General features: G+C 39.5%; 1 non-coding gene across 1 annotated transcript; it reads right to left on the reverse strand.

Moving 5' to 3' along the window:
* Positions 1–17,662: 17,662 nt before the first annotated feature.
* Positions 17,663–17,871, reverse strand: LOC116559108. The gene has a single exon (XR_004272307.1). It is a non-coding gene; the product is annotated as a small nucleolar RNA U3 (small nucleolar RNA).
* Between the last annotated feature and the right edge of the window lie 351 nt (positions 17,872–18,222).

Below are 18,222 nucleotides of genomic sequence, written 5' to 3' on the forward strand. Positions count from 1 at the left end.
AGAAACCCGTCAGAACATTTGGTGGAGAATGAGGGCCTGCATGCTAATTTAGGTGAACAAAGGAACAGCAGAGGAGAAAGACATAAAAAGATGATATAACAGCTGCAGACAAATACGCAAGTTAAAGATTACTTTGATACTGGTGAAGAATGTTGACTAATTTGCTTAAGTTTTTGATGCTGAGACCACATCAGAAGCAACTTTCACCTTGTTCAGGGATGAGCTCATGTGTTCAAATTGCAAAGAACTTTGTGTGAGCCAGCAGCACCATGTTTGCATTTAACACAGTTGCTTAACTGAGGGACAGGATGATGGTCATGTCCAGTTTGATGCTTTTTGAGGCACATTGTGGCCAACATTTAGATTACGTAATGTGTTTTTCATGTTGGAGCTGTGGTTTCCACTAGAAGAGGGTCAAGAGTGTGACTCTGGTATATTCTGAATAGTTTGGTGATATATCCCAGATTTGTCTAGTGAATTTTAACTTTTTGTTGATTAATATTTACTGAGAATTCTTCACCTGGTCCTAGTTACTCTGAACGTTCTTTGACATGGTTATATTCTCTTTCATATTAAAAATACATACATCAGTCAACCACATAAACAACTGGCTCTTTACTGGAATTAGACCAGAATTTTCATTCCAGGTCTGACACTCACCTTTCTGTGAGCCTGGGGAAGTCACTTGATTCATTTTTTCAACAAATATTTTTTAGGTACCTACAGCTTTTCAGCACTGGGCATGCTTTCTATCCTCATGGACTCTAAGCTGAATGGAGAAGATAGGCCATTAAGCAGGTCCTTAAAACCAAGTGCCGTAAGTGCTATTTTAGGGGACCTGAAGGAAGAAGCCTATGGCCGCGCAGAGAAGGCAACACATCTGTCTTAAAGGTTCAGAGGGAGCTTTCTCATGGTTTAAGCTAAGTCTGAAAAGGTTAAAAAAATATTTGAGGGGGCCAGGTGCAGTGGCTCATGCCTGTAATCCCAACACTTTGGGAGGCTGAGGTGGCTGGATTGCAAGGTCAGGAGATCGAGACTATCCTGGCTAACATGGTGAAACCCCGTGTTAATACAAAATACAAAAAATAAAAAAAAACTAGCCAGGCATGGTGTTGTGGACCTGTGGTCCCAGCTACTTGGGAGACTGAGGCAGGCAAATCATTGGAACCCAGGAGGCAGAGGTTGCAGTGAGCCGAGATCGTGCCACTGCACTCCAGCCTGGAGACAGAGCGAGACCTGGTCTCAAAAAAATAAAGTAAATAAATAAATAAATAAATATTCAAGGAACAAGCGTTTTGCAAGAAAGGAACCATGTCTTAGGGAGACAAGAGAGCTGCACACAGGGAGTTTTAATTCAGAGAATTTCAGTTTGCTGAGAACAAACTGAGACTGTAAGGAAGGCTGGAGGGAGCCTGGAGAGTTTGGGAGGAAGAGATAAGAGGAATGTGGTGGGAAATAAGCCAGAAGAAGTAGGTAACATCTTTGGTTTCTTTAAACACGAAATAGTAATAATGATGCCCACTACACATACCCATTCTGAGATTCACAGGAGAAAATGTTCACAGAGCAGTTCTGTAATCTACAAAGCACTGGACAAAGGCAAGACATTATGACTGGTGCGTTAGCTGTAAACTGTGGTTCACTTTTCCGGGAGCAGGGACAGTTTTGCATGGAGTTATGCTTTGACGATCTTTTTGACCAAAGTTGCAGTGTGACAGCAATTTTTAGTGAAAATATAAATTGTAATAATAAAGTGTATTTGTTTTCTATTTCCTTATACATTTTTCATAGATGTCTTTATTAGTTAATATTAACAATGCCTGGCATGCACGGCCAACCAATATGAGAAATATTTCCCAGAACCCCAAAATCATAAAGAGACAATGACCTCACGTAGAGGTGGTCTTAAGTCCTCCCTGGACAATTCTTTTCTACTCTGTCACCATTAATTCTAGGCCGTCTCAGCTGATAGCTGAATCAAGTTTAAGTATTTTTCTATGTCCCAATTCATCCCTTCTTTCTAGTTGTGTTCTCAAGAATAAATTTTAGCAATGCATTTTGAGTAATTTTCTTCAGAAGAGCCAGCCAGTATTCCTCCTTATTAGTTAAACCCAAAGCCTGGATTTTTGCACCCAGCTTGTAGCTCAGGTCACTGTGTAAGCCTAAGATTCTTCATTTTCATGTTTTCTTCCTCTGATAAGAGCGACCCAGAACAGATAGGGGTTAAGCCTATCTAAATGTTTCGCCCTGACTGCAGATGGATTTTCCATTTTCTAAGGAAAGGTATGTGTAGCAGGTGATAGTTATCTTATGCGTATACACTTATAGTATGTGTGAACACTTACAACACTATAGCCTCTCGGTACCTGGTTTCCAAGCTGCCAAGTTTCTTGAACAGAGTATGTGAGCGAAGTTCAAAGCCAGAGGAAAGATGTGAAGAAATTATTAACTTTTCAACTCTGTTACTTACAATTCCTGTATTCCTCTTAAGGATACAGAAAGGGGGCTGGTCCGATGGTAGTGGGTTATCAGAACTTATTAACATTAGTGTCACTAAAGTTGGTATATAACCCCCCACTGCTAAATTTGACTGGCTTTTAAAAAGAAAAAAAAAAAAAAAAGGATACAGAAAGGGAAGTGCCTGAAAAAAAGAACTTTATGCTTAGAGCTGATACTTTGGTATTTGGTAATACTTAATTTTCTAACTTTTTATTTTTTTAGGTAGAGTCTTGCTGTGTCACCCAGGCTAGAGTGCAGTAGCGTGATCTTGGCTCACTGAAACCTCCACCTCCCGGGTTCAAGTGATTCTCCTGACTCAGCCTCTGGAGTACCTGGGACTTAAGATGTGGGCCACCATGCCTGGCTAATTTTTGTATTTTCAGTAGAGACAGATTTCTCCATGTTGGTCAGGCTGTCAGGCTAGTCTCAAACTCCTGACTTCAGGGGATCCACCCGCCTCGGCCTCCCAAAGTGCTGGGATTACAGAAGTGAGCCACTGCACCCGGCCAGTAAGACTTAACAATTTTTTGTTGTTGTTATTTTTTGGCACATACCTTTTTATTTGTTTTTGTTTTGTTTTGTTTTTAAATCATTTTTAGAATCACAAATGTCTCTTTAAAGTGTTTCCTTTCTATGTGGAAGATGGGGGCGCTTGGTGAGGTGACCGTTGGTGGAGACGTCTACCTTGGAAGGCAAGTTGGGGAGAGCAACGCAGAACATGGGGAAGGCCATTTTGGGAAGTTGTGAAGATGCGAATGATATTTTCTGCTGTTGAGAAATCTGGTTAGCTTTGGCTTTTGAGGACGTCACTCTGGGAATGTGCATGTGTCTGTGTGTGGGGGCAAGAAGGAGGCCACACTAGTGGGATTAAAAAGAAGCTTTGAACCGTACCCCCACCACCCCACCAGAATTGTTAGAAATTTAGTTCCCAGATATCCACTCAACTTTGGCAGGGTCCCTGGGAGGCTCAGTTGTCCTTGGAAGCCAGTAGAATTCTTCCTTGGTGGTTGTGGGGGCCAGCGTCTGATCAGCTGCTCAGTAGCCATAGCTGCTCCTTCTGTTGCCTTGGCTGTGTTGGACTTGGAGGCTTCCTGGTTGCTAGTGACCTGGCCTGCTTGGCTGTGCCCTGTCCCTGCTGGGGCTGGTTTATGTGGCTCTGATGGTTATGCACGCCAATGTCACTTCTTCTCTCACTTGTGTGTTCCTCACGTGCTCTTCGCAGTGGAGCCAGGAGAACCTTACTGTTCCTTTCTTTGGTTTCCCAAACGGCCTCACGCTGTTTCTTGCAGCGCCCCCTAGTGTTAGCACACTTCCATTTGGTTGTCTTTTCTGTCTCTTGGCTGAAGTTCCTACAGTTCAGGGTGGGCATCACATAGGATTGTCCCGTTTAGCAAATAAAAATAGAGAATGCCCAGTTATTTGGACAGAGGAAGCTCTTCACATTTTAGAACTCAGTATTCACTCCCAGCTTTCCTACTTAAAAATTCGTTTATTATCCTTCCCATATTTTCTCTAAACAACCTTTCTCAGAACGCTGTTAAAATTCTGGTAGTGATGGCAAAGACTATTGGTACAAGAAGCGGGCAGGGCAAGGTTATGTTCAATGGGAGAAAAGTTAAACCATTGCATGGCCAATAAAAAAGGTGAGTGCTGGGAATCCAACTGACCTGCTATGTGGTACGAATGAAAGAAACAAACCACTGTATTTCAGAAACAGGAAATAATGTCCATTAAGAAAGAAGTGTTTCCCGTTTTGTTCCATTGGTAATAAAATGTCATCACGTGAGTTGTGATCAGTCTGTAACTTTATCCACATGATGCTTCAGCTTTTGTTCCCTCTTTTTCTTTTTGTCGGCTTGGTCTTTGCCTGGGAAGACTTTATGGTTCCACTGGGAGAGAAGGGGAGAAAAAGATCTTCTTGGTAGTACTTAAGCTTTTAAAGGACGTTTACTTTTTTTCTTTTCCTACAGACCACAGCCAATTGCTATTCCTTCCCTTTGAAAGAAACCCAGGCTGTACCTGCTCTTTCATCTCCTGTGTGGAAAACATCTATCGGCGGGAAACCCCGAGTCTTAATTTTCAAGGATTGTAGTTGTAAGCTGTTCAAGGCATAAGCTAAGGTTTCAGGCAAAGGCAATTTTAGTAGTTAAGCCTGATTTCTACTTCCACCCTCCGTCCTCCAGGGCTATAAGGGTAGCTTTCGGTGAGTGGATAAGCTCTTTAGCTAAGATCAAAACTTCTGTTCTTTGGTATCTGATAAAGGTTCCTGGAGACACTTAACACTTAAAAAAAAAAAAAAATTAAGTAAGTAAGAGAGGAAAAGAAGAAAAGGAGAAACTGAACCCAAAGGCGTACAAAGGGATCAGAAAACTGCACCCCAGATGGAAAATTTTATGGGCTCTGGAGAAAATGTATAAGTGAAAGTATCATAAAATAACAGGAAATAGTGTAATCTACCTGATGGAGAAAATTGTCACTTTAAAAAAACTACCCTAATTTCCTTCAAAATTGTTCTTGTTTTTGAGCCAATAAACGGCCGCTAAGCTGACGGTGGGTCCTTCTTCTGCCAAACTTCTACTTGCCAACAGAACCTTTGTGTGTTTACAATTGAAACTTTTCCATTCTATTTTTTTTAATTAAAAGAAAACCACCCAGAGGCAGATAGAAACCATACAATAAAAAAAGAGAATTGCTAATGATCTGGGTAATTATGATCCAGAAGCTTAGAGGAAAATCAGAGTGTGGATTAGAGCAAAGACTCCAAACAAATTTGGGGTCAATGCAAAGAGATGGATAAGGGATAAATCCTGTGTTTTCATTTCTTATGTAATAATAATACAGTTAGTTTTAAGTACGTGCATGGTAGAAGATAAATCAGCAGATGAATGTCTAAGGCACTTACTCTGGGGAAGTGTGATAGTCATGTAATTTTTGCTTGGTTTTTTTTTCTCCCCCTTCAACTGCTAGGATAGATTATATGACTTAATAAACTATTGCTGACCATACGAGGAAAAATGTGTTTGGTTGCTTAGACCTGGTATTATCAGGATTAATTTCCTGTTATCTATGCAGATTATTCTGACTGGGATAATATGGCATTCCCAAAGGTAATGGTTTGAATTGATTTTATAATCCATGGTCTAAACACAGAGACACACACACACACATACCCACAACCTATTCAACAGTATGAAGGTTGATGAGGACTTGTGGTAAGTGCAGTGGAGAACAGAAAAGAGATGAAGTAGAATTCAAAGATATAAATACAAATACAAAAATAATTCAAGGTAGAAAGTGATAAATATCACAGGTGTGGGCAGATAAAATATGAGAGCTTGAAGGAAGAAGGGATGACTTAAAGATAGGATGAGGTCCAAAAGAGTCTTCATAAAGAGATATGCTGGGCGTGGTGGCTCATGCTTATAATCCCAGCACTTTGGGAGGCTGAGGTGGGCAGATCACAAGGTCAAGAGATCGAGACCAGCTTGGCCAACATGGTGAAACCCCATCTCTACTAAAAATACAAAAAAATTAGCCGAGTGTGGTGGCATGCGCCTATAGTCCCAGCTACTCGGGAGGCTGAGGCAGGAGAATTGCTTGAACCCAGGAGGCGGAGGTTGCGGTGAGCCAAGATCACGCCACTGCACTCCACCCTGGCACCTGGTGATGGAGTGAGACTCTGTCTCAAAAAAGAAAAAAAAAAAAATGGGATAGCATTTACAATGCACCATTAACATTTGACAGAATTGAGACATGGTCTTGAATGGGTTTGCATAAATTTTCAATAGAACACTGCACATTTATGGACTCATTTGCTCATTTAATAAACTTTTATGCTACTACAGGTATTTTAGGTTCTCATCATGGAGCATTGAACCAGTCAAATATTCTCCATGGAGTTGATATTTTGTTAGGGTGGGGGTGGTGGTATTTGAACACTTTATTTTCTTCAAACATTTGTTGACTTTAGACTACTGACATTTGCTGCAAATGGAGCAAGCTTGTTTTTCCAACTAATCAGTTTGAACTTCTTAGAAGATTTTAGAGTAGGTGTTAGGGAAAATGCTGAGATAATGTTCAAGTATGCACAAATAAAACTTCAAGCAAAAATTACAGAAGTATTTGAATTTCCTAAAGAAACAATTAGAAAAAATTACATGGATTGTGCACAATCTGTCAGTAAATTGAGGAGTATAGTGGTTAAGCAACCTTTAGCTTCTACCAGAGGTAAAGAACAAGAATTAAAGCAACAGGAATGAAGGGGCTTGCATCATTTGTAGTACTTGACGCAACGCAGAAGAAATATGAAGTGTATGGAGTTAGATTAGGAAGCAGAAGATTAGATTGAGAAGAAAAATGCTGCTAATGGCCACTTGAGAATGTGAGAATTAGTCTCTTGATGCATTGCAAGCAACTTTCAAGTTTTTTGTCTTATGCAACCCTTGAATCTACTCAGGAAGATCAACCGTGGAAGAAAAGACAAACAGCAACAGCATCTATATAATCTGCAGAGCTAGGACGGGTCCATAAATACACCAGGAATAGACTAATCCCACTTGCCAGAAAATAGCTAAACATTTGCTCATTTGAAGTTGTGTAACCACTAGCAAATGGTTTGTCAGTATTTATTTATTCTTGAACATATAAATAAGCAGACAAGATTTCAAAGAGCAATTAATTTTCCTTCTTTTCTTTTTGAAATTTTTGTTATCAAAGTGAAAGAAGGATCGCTGGATATTCTCAGATCAAGTTGTTATATTCTGCAACTTTTAGAAAACAGAGCCTGAGGCAATGATTAAAATGTGAACAAGTTATTATGGAGATGAAATCACAGGGCAATGGGAGTGAGAGGGAATGGCACCCTGACAAAAAGGAAAGATGAGAATCCCTGTGATGTGATGGATAACTTCAGTGACCACTGTGTCACAATGAGTTGCAAACATATATACAGGTCACTCAAAATGTGTGTTCACCCATCTCATGGAGGAGAAGTTTCTGGTAGGTTTGCAAAGAGAATCCTACCTCAGAGCAGTTCATGCAGAGGATAACGGAGAGAGAAATTGTGAGCTGTGTTCCCTCCTGTCTCTTGCTTCCCATTGGCCAAGGTTCAATCTCTGGGGAGTTAATTTTCTTGAAGTTTTAGCTGCAGCCTCTCAGGGAGCCAGATCCCATGCTTCCTAATGTGGTGTTCCAACCAAGTTTGGAAGGGGAGGAACAGCTTGACCTGTGTGGGATACTGACAGAGAATGAATGAAGGAGACAATGGAGCAATTGCAAAGACACACAAGGTTTATATTCAATACACCAACCAAGGGATAGTAACAAAAACCCAACTCCATGAATTTGCTCCTTCTGTTTGCATCTCTTGGCACTTAGACTACATTTCACTTTAGTCTTAGGCCGTTCCAGTGAAACACTATGTCTATTTTTTCCACTATATGAATTGTTTATGTAGATAGATAGATAGATAGAAAGATAATTTTTTTTCTAATTAGATCTTCATGAGCTCCACAGTGGCAAGAACAAAGTAGGATTTATCTCTCCATCTTCAGCACTCACCAGAGGTCTTGACATATAACCTTCCTTCAAAAATATCAGAATAAACAGAAGCATAGATGGAAAAAAAGAAAAAAAGCAGAGTTAGTTTGAGTGACTGAAAATATTCATTATTTCACTTATCTTCCTTTTCTTCAAATGCATAGAAACCTTAACCAATTCAGTAGTTACTTGGCAATAAACCAGAGTTCCCGTGGCGGGTGGGCAGGAAGTATAGCAGAAAAAGCAACATGTATCTGGAAAATTCTCCAGGTAATTATGAGATACCCTCCTTTTCTCTACATGAATCACAACCAATATAATATACCAACCTACCTTCAAAAAATTTGGACTCAGCCTAGTGAAGACAATAGCATATCCAAAGGCATGAGAGTGAAGAAGTATAGCATTTTGAGAAAACAGATGAACTTCATTTTGGGAAAGTATAGTATTTTGAGTGCCTGGATTTTTGACAGTTCTTCCTCCTGAACTCTTAGTTACATTCCTCGAATGGACTGTCAGAACAAGGCAGAAAAGGTCTGGGCGGCCTCTAATTTTCTCTATCACCTAAAATTTCTTTAAAATGGGTGTGTGCACTTCCATTATTAGCCAAACGAAGAAGCTAGAGCCAGTCTCCTTCCTGCCACATAACTTTAGAAAGAAAGCATTCCTAAAAGAAACTCTTAGTTCCCTAAATTGGAAATGGGAGTGGGAAAAACATAAATGACTTGCCAAAAATATATGCTGCACTGATGCCGGAAGTCAGGCTTCCTCTTACATCACAGCCAAGCTGTGAGCTTTCCTCCCCAACCTGGTCAGTGTTTTCAGCTTTCTTGGGGTTATACATAGCCCAGAAACATGTTGCTACAAAACAGAATGGAAAACACCAGGCCCTGTTTAACTAGATTTCTCTGGATCAGGGTGGGTCTCTGTTATCCTGAAATAGCATGTGAACAGTCACAATTTTCTCAAACTCCTTCTACCATATTAAATTACCAAAATAAATAGCAGCTATATTTTATCTGCAGTATCAGCAAGATCATATAACACAACATAGGCTGGTATCACTTAACAAGTTGGGTTTAAAAAAAAAACAACAAAACCATGGCGTAGTATTGGAAAGAGTTGGGCGCTAATGCATACCACTGCATGTCTAGTTCCTTACTATATTATGATGAATTAAAGCTTTAGATCTGACTAATTGATTCAGAATCCATGGGCTCTGCAATGTGATGCCTCTCTCATAAACCAAATGTGAAGACTGAGTTCTACTGCTTAATGCAGCAAAGTGGGCTGCCCCTATGGAATGATTATACTCTTTTGGGTTGGCATAAGAGGTGGTCAGTACAGTCCTTCTTCTTTAGAGCTTGAAAGACACTGAAAGAAATATGGGTGTTACTTTATTAAGTGACTAGAGTGGAAAGGAGAGGGAATGTAGCTAAAGGAAAGATGTGAATGTTTCATGATTTTGATCAAATCACCTGTATTTTTCAAATAGAGCCTATCCTCTATAACTAGACATTTTGACCTCTGTTGGGGACACAGCTAATACAGTGGAAATCTGTAGATTCATAGAATAGGTTTTTTACTTTTAAGAGCATATGTTACTTAAACTAAATGCTGATGAAATGCTCCCAAATTCTAGCAGGCCTGCTAACTAAGCAATTATTTTCATTTCTGTTAGTCTGTTCTTAAAGTGTTCATGTTCTATAAAATGATTTACTTTAAAATGTAACAATCCTAGTAATCTTGTTTATAATATAACATAAACATTCTCTAAGTTGACCAGATCTGAAAATCTAACAAGTGTGTTTCAGTTTTTGTGCTCAGACAAGAGTGAAAAAAACAAAACCCTAAGAAACACAAACTTTCATAATCTTTTGATTAGATGATATAAAAATGGCACTTTTAAACCTTTAAAGGTATTTTTATTCTGATTTACATAGGAATTGACAGCAAATAGGTGAATAATAATTTGTGGTTTTTTTGAGACGAAGTTTTGCTCTTGTTGCCCAGGCTGGAGTGCAGTGACACAAACTCAGCTCACCACAACCTCTGCCTCCCAGATTCAAGCGATTCTCCTGCCTCAGCCTCCTGAGTAGCTGGGATTACAGGCATGCACCACCATGCCCAGCTAATTTTGTATTTTTAGTAGAGATGGAGTTTCTCCGTGTTGTTCAGGCTGGTCTCGAACTCCCGACCTCAGAACTCCGCCTGCCACAGCCTCCCAAAGTGCAGGAATTATAGGTATGAGCCACCTCACCCGGCCAATAATGTGTTTTTAAAAGAATTACTGTGATCTCATGTTCATAGAAGAAAAAAAAATCATGGAGTTTGCAGTGATATTCAAAGTCATCCATTTAATCCAATTCAGAAAGCCCTTCCATCTACAACTTCCACACAGTAGACCATTTATACTCTTGATCTCTTCCAGTGGTGGGGATCTCCCTACACGAGGCCACCCATTCCATCTTTGGATTACTGAGACAGTTAAAAAGTTTTTTCTTAAGATGAGCTAAAATCTGCCAACCTGTAACTTTCCATCTGCTTGCCCTACTTTTTCCTCTTGGAAAAATATAAACTAAACCTGATTTCTTTTCTATATGATAACTGTTCAAACATTTAAAAACAGTTATCACATTCCCTTTGCTTTTTTGCCATTAATTTTTCTTTTCATGTACCCTTCAGTCAAGCCAAGTTTCCCTATTTTACAATTATGTGATTGTTTTTGGAAAACAAATGTAGAACTTCGTATTTACATTTGTTAAATTTCATTTTGTGAGGAGAAATACAAATAGCTGATAAAGTGTAAGAAATAATTCCATCTTAGTAAGAGTAAGCTAAAAAGAGTAAGCTAAAACAATGAGACCTCACTTCTAACTTATACGTGAGTAAAGATTAACAAAAGATGAGACCAAGAATTTTGGCAAAGGAGCAGGAAAACAAGGGCCCTCACCAATCACTGTGGGAGAGTAAATCTATATGGCATTTTTTTGGAAAACAAGTTAGCAACGTGTATATATATGTCAACACTCACATTTCAAAAATTATCTTAAGGAATTAATGGTTATGGGCAAACATTCAGTTATAAGAATGTTCATGCCAACGATGTCCAAAATAACAAAATTGAAAACAATCATACAGTGGTTATATAAATTACAGAATGCTTATTGTTGTATTGAAAAATGACATTACAGAAGAATATTTAATAACGTAGCATTAGCCAGAAAAAAATGTTTTACAATTGCATGTGATGACTATTCTCTAAAAACTAAAAGTGCACATTTGTCTTTCTATATACACATATATATTTATATAAGGGTAGAGAAAGAGAGAGATAAATACGAACAAAAAATCTTAGAGGGATTTACACAAAAGTGGAGCCAGTGGTCATTTAAATGAAGCCCTTTTTTGGTTTTATGTAATCATTTTATGTCATTGTTGCAGATGATGGTGAAACATTTTTCTGGCACACACTCTGTTAGCTCCTTCCTTACCTCTTTGTCTTTGTATCATTTTTAAATTCAGCAAAGACATCCCCCGTTGCTTCTATCCAAATCATCTGTAAAAGGTACAATAGGACAGAGCCTAGGATTATTTCATTTTTTGCCAACAGGATGGCACTGTTCCCTCCATTGGGTAAAGGCATGCCAGTTTAACTGAGGGTTGACAAAAAGACGAAATTTCATTAATTTAATGATGTATTCTTTTATCAAATACTAATAAAACACCCAGTAAAATGCAGGCCTGTGCTAGATATTGGGCTTCTTAATCATCTATAAATCAACATCTCATTTAGCTTTAAGGACATTTAAACCTGGGCCAGGGACTCTTCATCCATTCATTCATCTATTATGAATCAGCTGATCTGGCAAGTGCTGGGGAAATCAGACATGACGCCTGCCTTAATGGAACATACAGCATACAGCCTTCTATGTGCGTTAAGGCTGAGTAAGAGAAGTTGCATAACAAATTTTATTTAGTTCTTAAAATGTACCAAGCATCATCATAAGTGATTTACAGGTATTATTTTACTTAATCCCCTTCCCAACCTTATGATGTAGTGTTATTGTCATCTCCACTTTAGAAATGTGGCTGGTCTTGTTGGCAGTGGGAATTTAGCCACTTCCTTTAGAAGTCCTGGCTAGAGAGTGGTCCAGGTGATACAATGTGCAGCTGAGTGACCCAAGAGCACCCTGCAACTACACTCGGACACAATTCAGGGTGAAGGAGAAACTGTGGAAGTGTAGGAGAGATGCATGGTGATATGAGATGGGCATAGCGAAGAGGTCAGGGTTTTCCTGTGGAGGCCAAGATCTGAAGTCCAAATAGGAGTAATGTGATGCAATGGGGAAATAAGAAGCACATTTCACTCAGAGGGAAGAGCACAGACACCCTGTGGTGGGAGGAAGGTGAGTGTAAGGGACTGAGAGAACGCCAGGGCAAGAGGAGTGGAGAAGTAGGTAGGAGCCAGAACGTGGGGTATCTTCGTAGACCACATTAAAGAATTTACCTAAACTTCAAGAGTAATCAACTTTCCAAAGCCTAAGCCAAGGATGTTTGAATCACTACAACAAGAAGTCATTCTGGCTATAATGTGAAGAATGTACTGCAGAGACAAAGTTGATGTTCGGAGATTAATTAGGAGGCTACTGAAGTCGTTTAGGCAAGAGCCCAGGATGGTGGCGGTGGAAGGAAAGGACAATGAATCGAACTGAGGAATACCCCTGGATAGGCAAGGGAGCCCTACCTGGGCCTGTCTTTTCACGGAACCTCATTCTGGTCTATTTCTGCCTATACTACTCCTAACAGAATTGACCCACAGACAGCCCCACCCCTACCTGCTTCTAGACCCCTCTGGTCTCCGGTACGTGTTTGGCCCTAGGTTCCAGAGTGTCTGCTACAGCCTGAATGTCCGTGTCCTCCAAATTCATATGTCGAAAACCTAATCACAATATAATGCTATTAGGAAGTAAGGCCTTTGGGAAATATTTAGATCACAGGATTGAAACCCACATGAATGGGATTAGTGTCTTGATAAAAGAGGCCCCAGATAGCTGTTCTGTCCCTTTCATCATGTGAAGACATAGCGAGATACCTTGTAAGAACCAGAGAGCAGGTCTCACCAGACACCGAATCTGCTGGCACCTTGATCTTAGACCTCTCAGCTTCCAGAACTGTGAGAAATGCATTTCTGTTTTTATAAGCCACCTAGTTTATGGAATTTTATAATACTAGCTTGAATGGACTTGACAGTAGGCTAGGAGCAGCAGCTATGCACAGAGGTTGCAAAGAGAGCTTGTGGAACTGGGACACGTAGGCTAAGTGCCAACGTGTGTGTCCATGAGGTCCCTTGCAGTAAGTCTCTTGCAGGTGGGATGGGACAACATGGGGTAGCCTGTTGTCTGCTATCTATGAAATGTGGTCCAGCAACCCCCAGTCCCTAATTAAGGGCACAAAACTCCAAGGAGATGGAGAATTTTCATCTGAACCCTGCTCTCCTGGTCATTATGAAGATGTGTTTGTCAAGGTGGAAAAATAGAACTGTCTTACCTAACAGCTTGTTCACTTTATTTATACCTTTAAATTGTTTCCAGATATGGTATGTGTTCCCTTGCTCTGGACCCTGCAAATGTTAGGGGAAAAACTATTTTAGAATTGTGTAGGGGGCAAAGCCAACAGGGTCTGGTGATGAAGTATGGGTTTTAAGAGAAAGGTAGATCTGTATGATTGTGGCTTTCTCTCTCAAGGGAATACATGGGGGTCACACATTCTGGGACAGAAAACACTGGGAGAAAGCTAGAACTTAGGGGAAGATCAAGAGTTCATTTTTGATATATTGATTTTTGGTGCCTTTGAGAAATTTGAGTGATGTCCAGCAGAATTTATCCATCTGGATCTCAGTATGGTTCTATCCCCAAGTACTAAAAGGCACAGAGGGTTACACCACCTTTCTGCTTAGTAAGCATGAATAAATGAGGCTATGCTAGGTGTTAAGAGAAAGATGAAACCTCACCAAGGGCCAGATCGATTTGTGTTCTGTGGAGTGACACAGCCCTGAATGAGAATAAGACTCATCCAAGGTGGGGGTAAGGGCAGCTGGGTGTGAGCAGTGGGCCTCCTGGGGATTCATTCTAAGACTGCAAGGATCTTTATGCTGTTGCTTATGTATCAGAACTATTCTTTTGCAAGTTAGAGTGTTAGCTTCTCTTTAAAGTAGCATTCCAGCCATGAACCCTTATTGAGCCTTATTATTATCGTTATTGCAATATACCAGGAAACCATATAAGTGGCATAGAAATTGTTGTCTTTTGCTTTTTTATTTTTGAAACACGGTCTCTGTCACCTAGGCTGTAGTAAAGTGGCACAATCATGGCTCACTGTAGCCTCAACCTCCTGGGCTCAAGCGAGTCTCCCACCCTCAGCCCCCTGAGTAGCTGGAACTGCAGGTGCACGCCACCAAGCCTGGCAAGTTTTTGTATCTTTTTTAGAGATGGGGTGTCACCATGTTTCCCAGGCTGGTCTCAAACTTGTGGGCTCAAGTTCACTTCCTGCCTCGGCCTCCCAAAGTGCTAGGATTACAGGTGTGAGACATCACGCCTGGCCTTGCTCTTTTTAAAAAATGTTTATTTTCTCAATATATGCATTAAAAAGGTTAAGATGGAAGTATCTACATCATTTCTTATGTGATTGAACAAGCTGAATCTCAGTAGATTGCTTCTTCAAAGTGGAATGGCTGCCTAGTAGAAGAGTCAGGAGAGCAGAGTCTCACTACTTTTAGGGTAAATATATGGTTCCTGTCCTTGGAGTAGGGCACAGAAGACATGATGCCTTAGTCTTCAATGTGGCTAAAAAGCATGGAACTAAGAGCTTGAACTCCTTCCTGCTGAATTAACTGGTACAGCTGTAGCCAAAATATTTGCTATAATGACTCAAGGTCAATGGGAGGACACCTTCCCAGAGCCTGAAATCACCTGTAGAATGAGCAGCCGCACCTGGGAGGGAATCTTTTTTTCTTTTTTCCCGGTCAGGGATCAAGACAAGAACTATTCATTTTAAAAATAAAAGTAGTCTCTTCCACATCTAAAAACATTTCTACATGTGTATATTGAATATTTATATCTCCCATGTGGTGATTTAAGCACAAATGATTCTGAAACATATGGAGTACATTTTCTTTAAAGTAAACAGAGATTGTTAATATTCAGGAAGAACCAATGGCAAAAGTGAGTGTGAGCTCCTCTAAATCCCTGAGTTTGAGGAAGTTACCAACTTTAAGTTATAGAAGGAACTCCACCTTTCCTGTGATACAGAAACTTGAAAGCTAACACAAGTTTGACCTCTGTTTAGGAGTGATGTGGGGTTTATTTCCAAGTTATTCACTGTCTTGGTGCATGGCTAGCAATGATTTAACTGTTTAGGAGAGTGTCTGTGATCCACACCAATACATTCCACCAAAAGCAAACTAAATTTTTCTCAAACAATTTTTTATTAGGATCCCTAATGGCTGCTTCATAGTCGCGACGTACAGGGAAGATTGAGTGGATAAAATATGTACGTTTTACAAATTTTACAAAAATATTTGAACATGATAATCACTTCGTCATAGACTCTCACAGACATTGCAAGGGCCTCGTGCAAGTGAGAGATCTTGAAGGTTAAGCCTTACAAACTTCATGGTAAATCATTGCTGTAGTAAGGCACAGGGGACAGTGAAAAGCAGAGCAGGGAACAAGAGCTTGACACTTGCATGCTTCTGTCTTTCTTTCATTACTTTTGGAATTCTGGTTGAATCTATTTGTATGACTTAAAAAATGAGAATAAAGACCTCTGCTCTGGTGAAGGATTTCACATTTGTTTGAAACCCACTGGGCAACAATTTGCTCTTCAGCGATAGATTAGCATGGAGGTAAATGGTCAGCAGGTGGGCATTGGTGAGTGTAAAGACCTTTAAATGTATTGTTTTCAACACTAGGCCTAAGTATTTTTCTATATATGAAAAGTGTATTGAATGAGAGTTTTAAACCAGCATTTTCAGAGCATGTTCATTACATTGCTCAAGAATGAGTAAACAGAAAAATATGAGACATTGAAATTATTTTGCAACGAGAGAAGAGCAAAGCATTAGTTACTCAGAAGTTTGCTTCCTCCTAAATAGGTTTGTTTAATGAAGTATAAGAAGTATTTAGAAAACATCTTGTTCTCAATGAGGGCATGTATTTTGACACAGGCTGAGATAAGAATTTTTTCAAAACAAAAACATTAATAAAAGTAAAATGCGTCTTAAAATAGGAAAAAACAGACTCAATATAACAGGAAATTTAAAGAATGAATTAGACAATAAACTTAGAAACAATCTCAAAATTCAGAATAAATTAGCATAAAGATAAAAATGTGAGAGAATTGTTAGCACATATGAAGGAAAATTCATGGAGATCGAACTCCTGAATAAGTATTTTCATTCAGAAACAACAAAAAAAAACACAAAGAAATATTTCTACATATTAAAGATTATGTGATACTAATAGATTTAGCTTTTTTGACCTGTATTAGTAAACAGAGATTCACATAATAAAATGTGTGTATAAATACATATTCAGAAGCTTCAGATATTAAGGGATGGGGCCTTTGGGAGGTGGGGCCCCTAGGAGGCACTGCCCTCATGAATGCAATTAGTGCCCTTATAAAAGAGGGCTGAGCGCGCTTGTTCGCTCCTTCCGCTACGTAAGCACGCCGGAAGGCGCCATCTTCGACGAGCAGGCCTCCAGACGCCGAGTCTGCCGGCACCTCAACCTTGATGTAGACTTTCCAGGCTACAGAACTGTGAGCAATACATTTCTGTTGTTTATAAATTACCTAGTCTGGACAATTTTGTTATAACAGCCTGAACAGACTAAGAAAGAAGTGGGGTGCTGCTGTAACAAATACCTAAAAATCTGGAAGTGGTTGTGGAACTGGGTGATGAAAAGGGTCTGAAAGAGTTTGGAGGTGCGTGCTAGAAAAAGCCGGTATTTCTGTGAATGGAGCATTAAGGACGATTCTGGTGAAGGCTCAGCATAGAGTTGTAGAGGAGACTTCAGTTCTCTTAGAAATCACCCAGGTGGTCATAAACAATATAGACCCTAAAGGCCATTTTGATGAGGTCTCAGGTAGAAATAAAGAGCAGGTTACTGAAAACTGAAGGAAATGTGTTCCTTGGTGTAAAGATGTAAAGTGGCAATGAACTCGGCTGAACTTTGTCCATGTTTTAGTGCTTTGTGGAAGGTGAAACTTCCAAGTGATGAAATACAATATTTGGCAGAAAAAATAAGCAAAGTGTTTATATATTTATATACCCATTTTCTTGTTTTCCTGCCTATTTTAGAATATCTTGAGATTATTGCTTTCTACCAAAGCCTCAATTGATTAGATTATGTTGAGCGTAAACTATTTAGAAAGCAACATTCTTTTGCTTGAGTTTTACTGATTGGTGTGTGTGTGTGTATGTGTGTGTGTGTCTGTGCACGCATATGTGCATGTGTGTGTATATTAAAGATATAGTTATGAATTTATCAATAGAACTAGATTTTCCATAAATTAGACAAAAACATAGTTTTAATACTTATATGATTTTATTTTTAAAATGAGAACCACTCAGACTGCGTCCTCTCTCTCTCACTCTCCCAGAGTAAGAGAATAATGATCATTAGTGGATATGGCAGTTGCAGTGAGGTAGCACCAACAGCCGGCCTCACACTCAGGAGAGAATGCTACACCCTCTTTTCATGGTTTTTGGTGCTCTACAGTTCAGAGAAACTCTAGAAGTTTATCTGAAATAATCCCTCAAAGTATAGTCTTAACCTAGTTTTATTGATTCCACAAAGACAGATGGCTTATATTTGTTCTGATTGATAATTAAGATAACTGAAACTAGGTAAGTTAGGTAAATCAGGATGGCTGTGTTAAGATTAATTTAAATATGTACCATTTAAATGCTGTTTTAATGTGATTGAAAATAAACTAGCTACTAGGCAGTTCGGGATGGCTAACAGCTGTAATCCCAGCACTTTGGGAGGCCAAGATGGAAGGTTCATGAGGTCAAGAATTCGAGACTAGCCTGACTAATATGGTGAAACTCTGTCTCTATTAGAAATACAAAAATTAGCTGGTCACGGTGTTGGGCACCTGTAATCCCAGCTACTTGGGAGG

The sequence above is a fragment of the Sapajus apella genome, unplaced genomic scaffold, assembly GCF_009761245.1.
Source record: "Sapajus apella isolate SASKATOON/1434 unplaced genomic scaffold, GSC_monkey_1.0 scaffold22, whole genome shotgun sequence".
Taxonomy (NCBI): domain Eukaryota; kingdom Metazoa; phylum Chordata; class Mammalia; order Primates; family Cebidae; genus Sapajus; species Sapajus apella.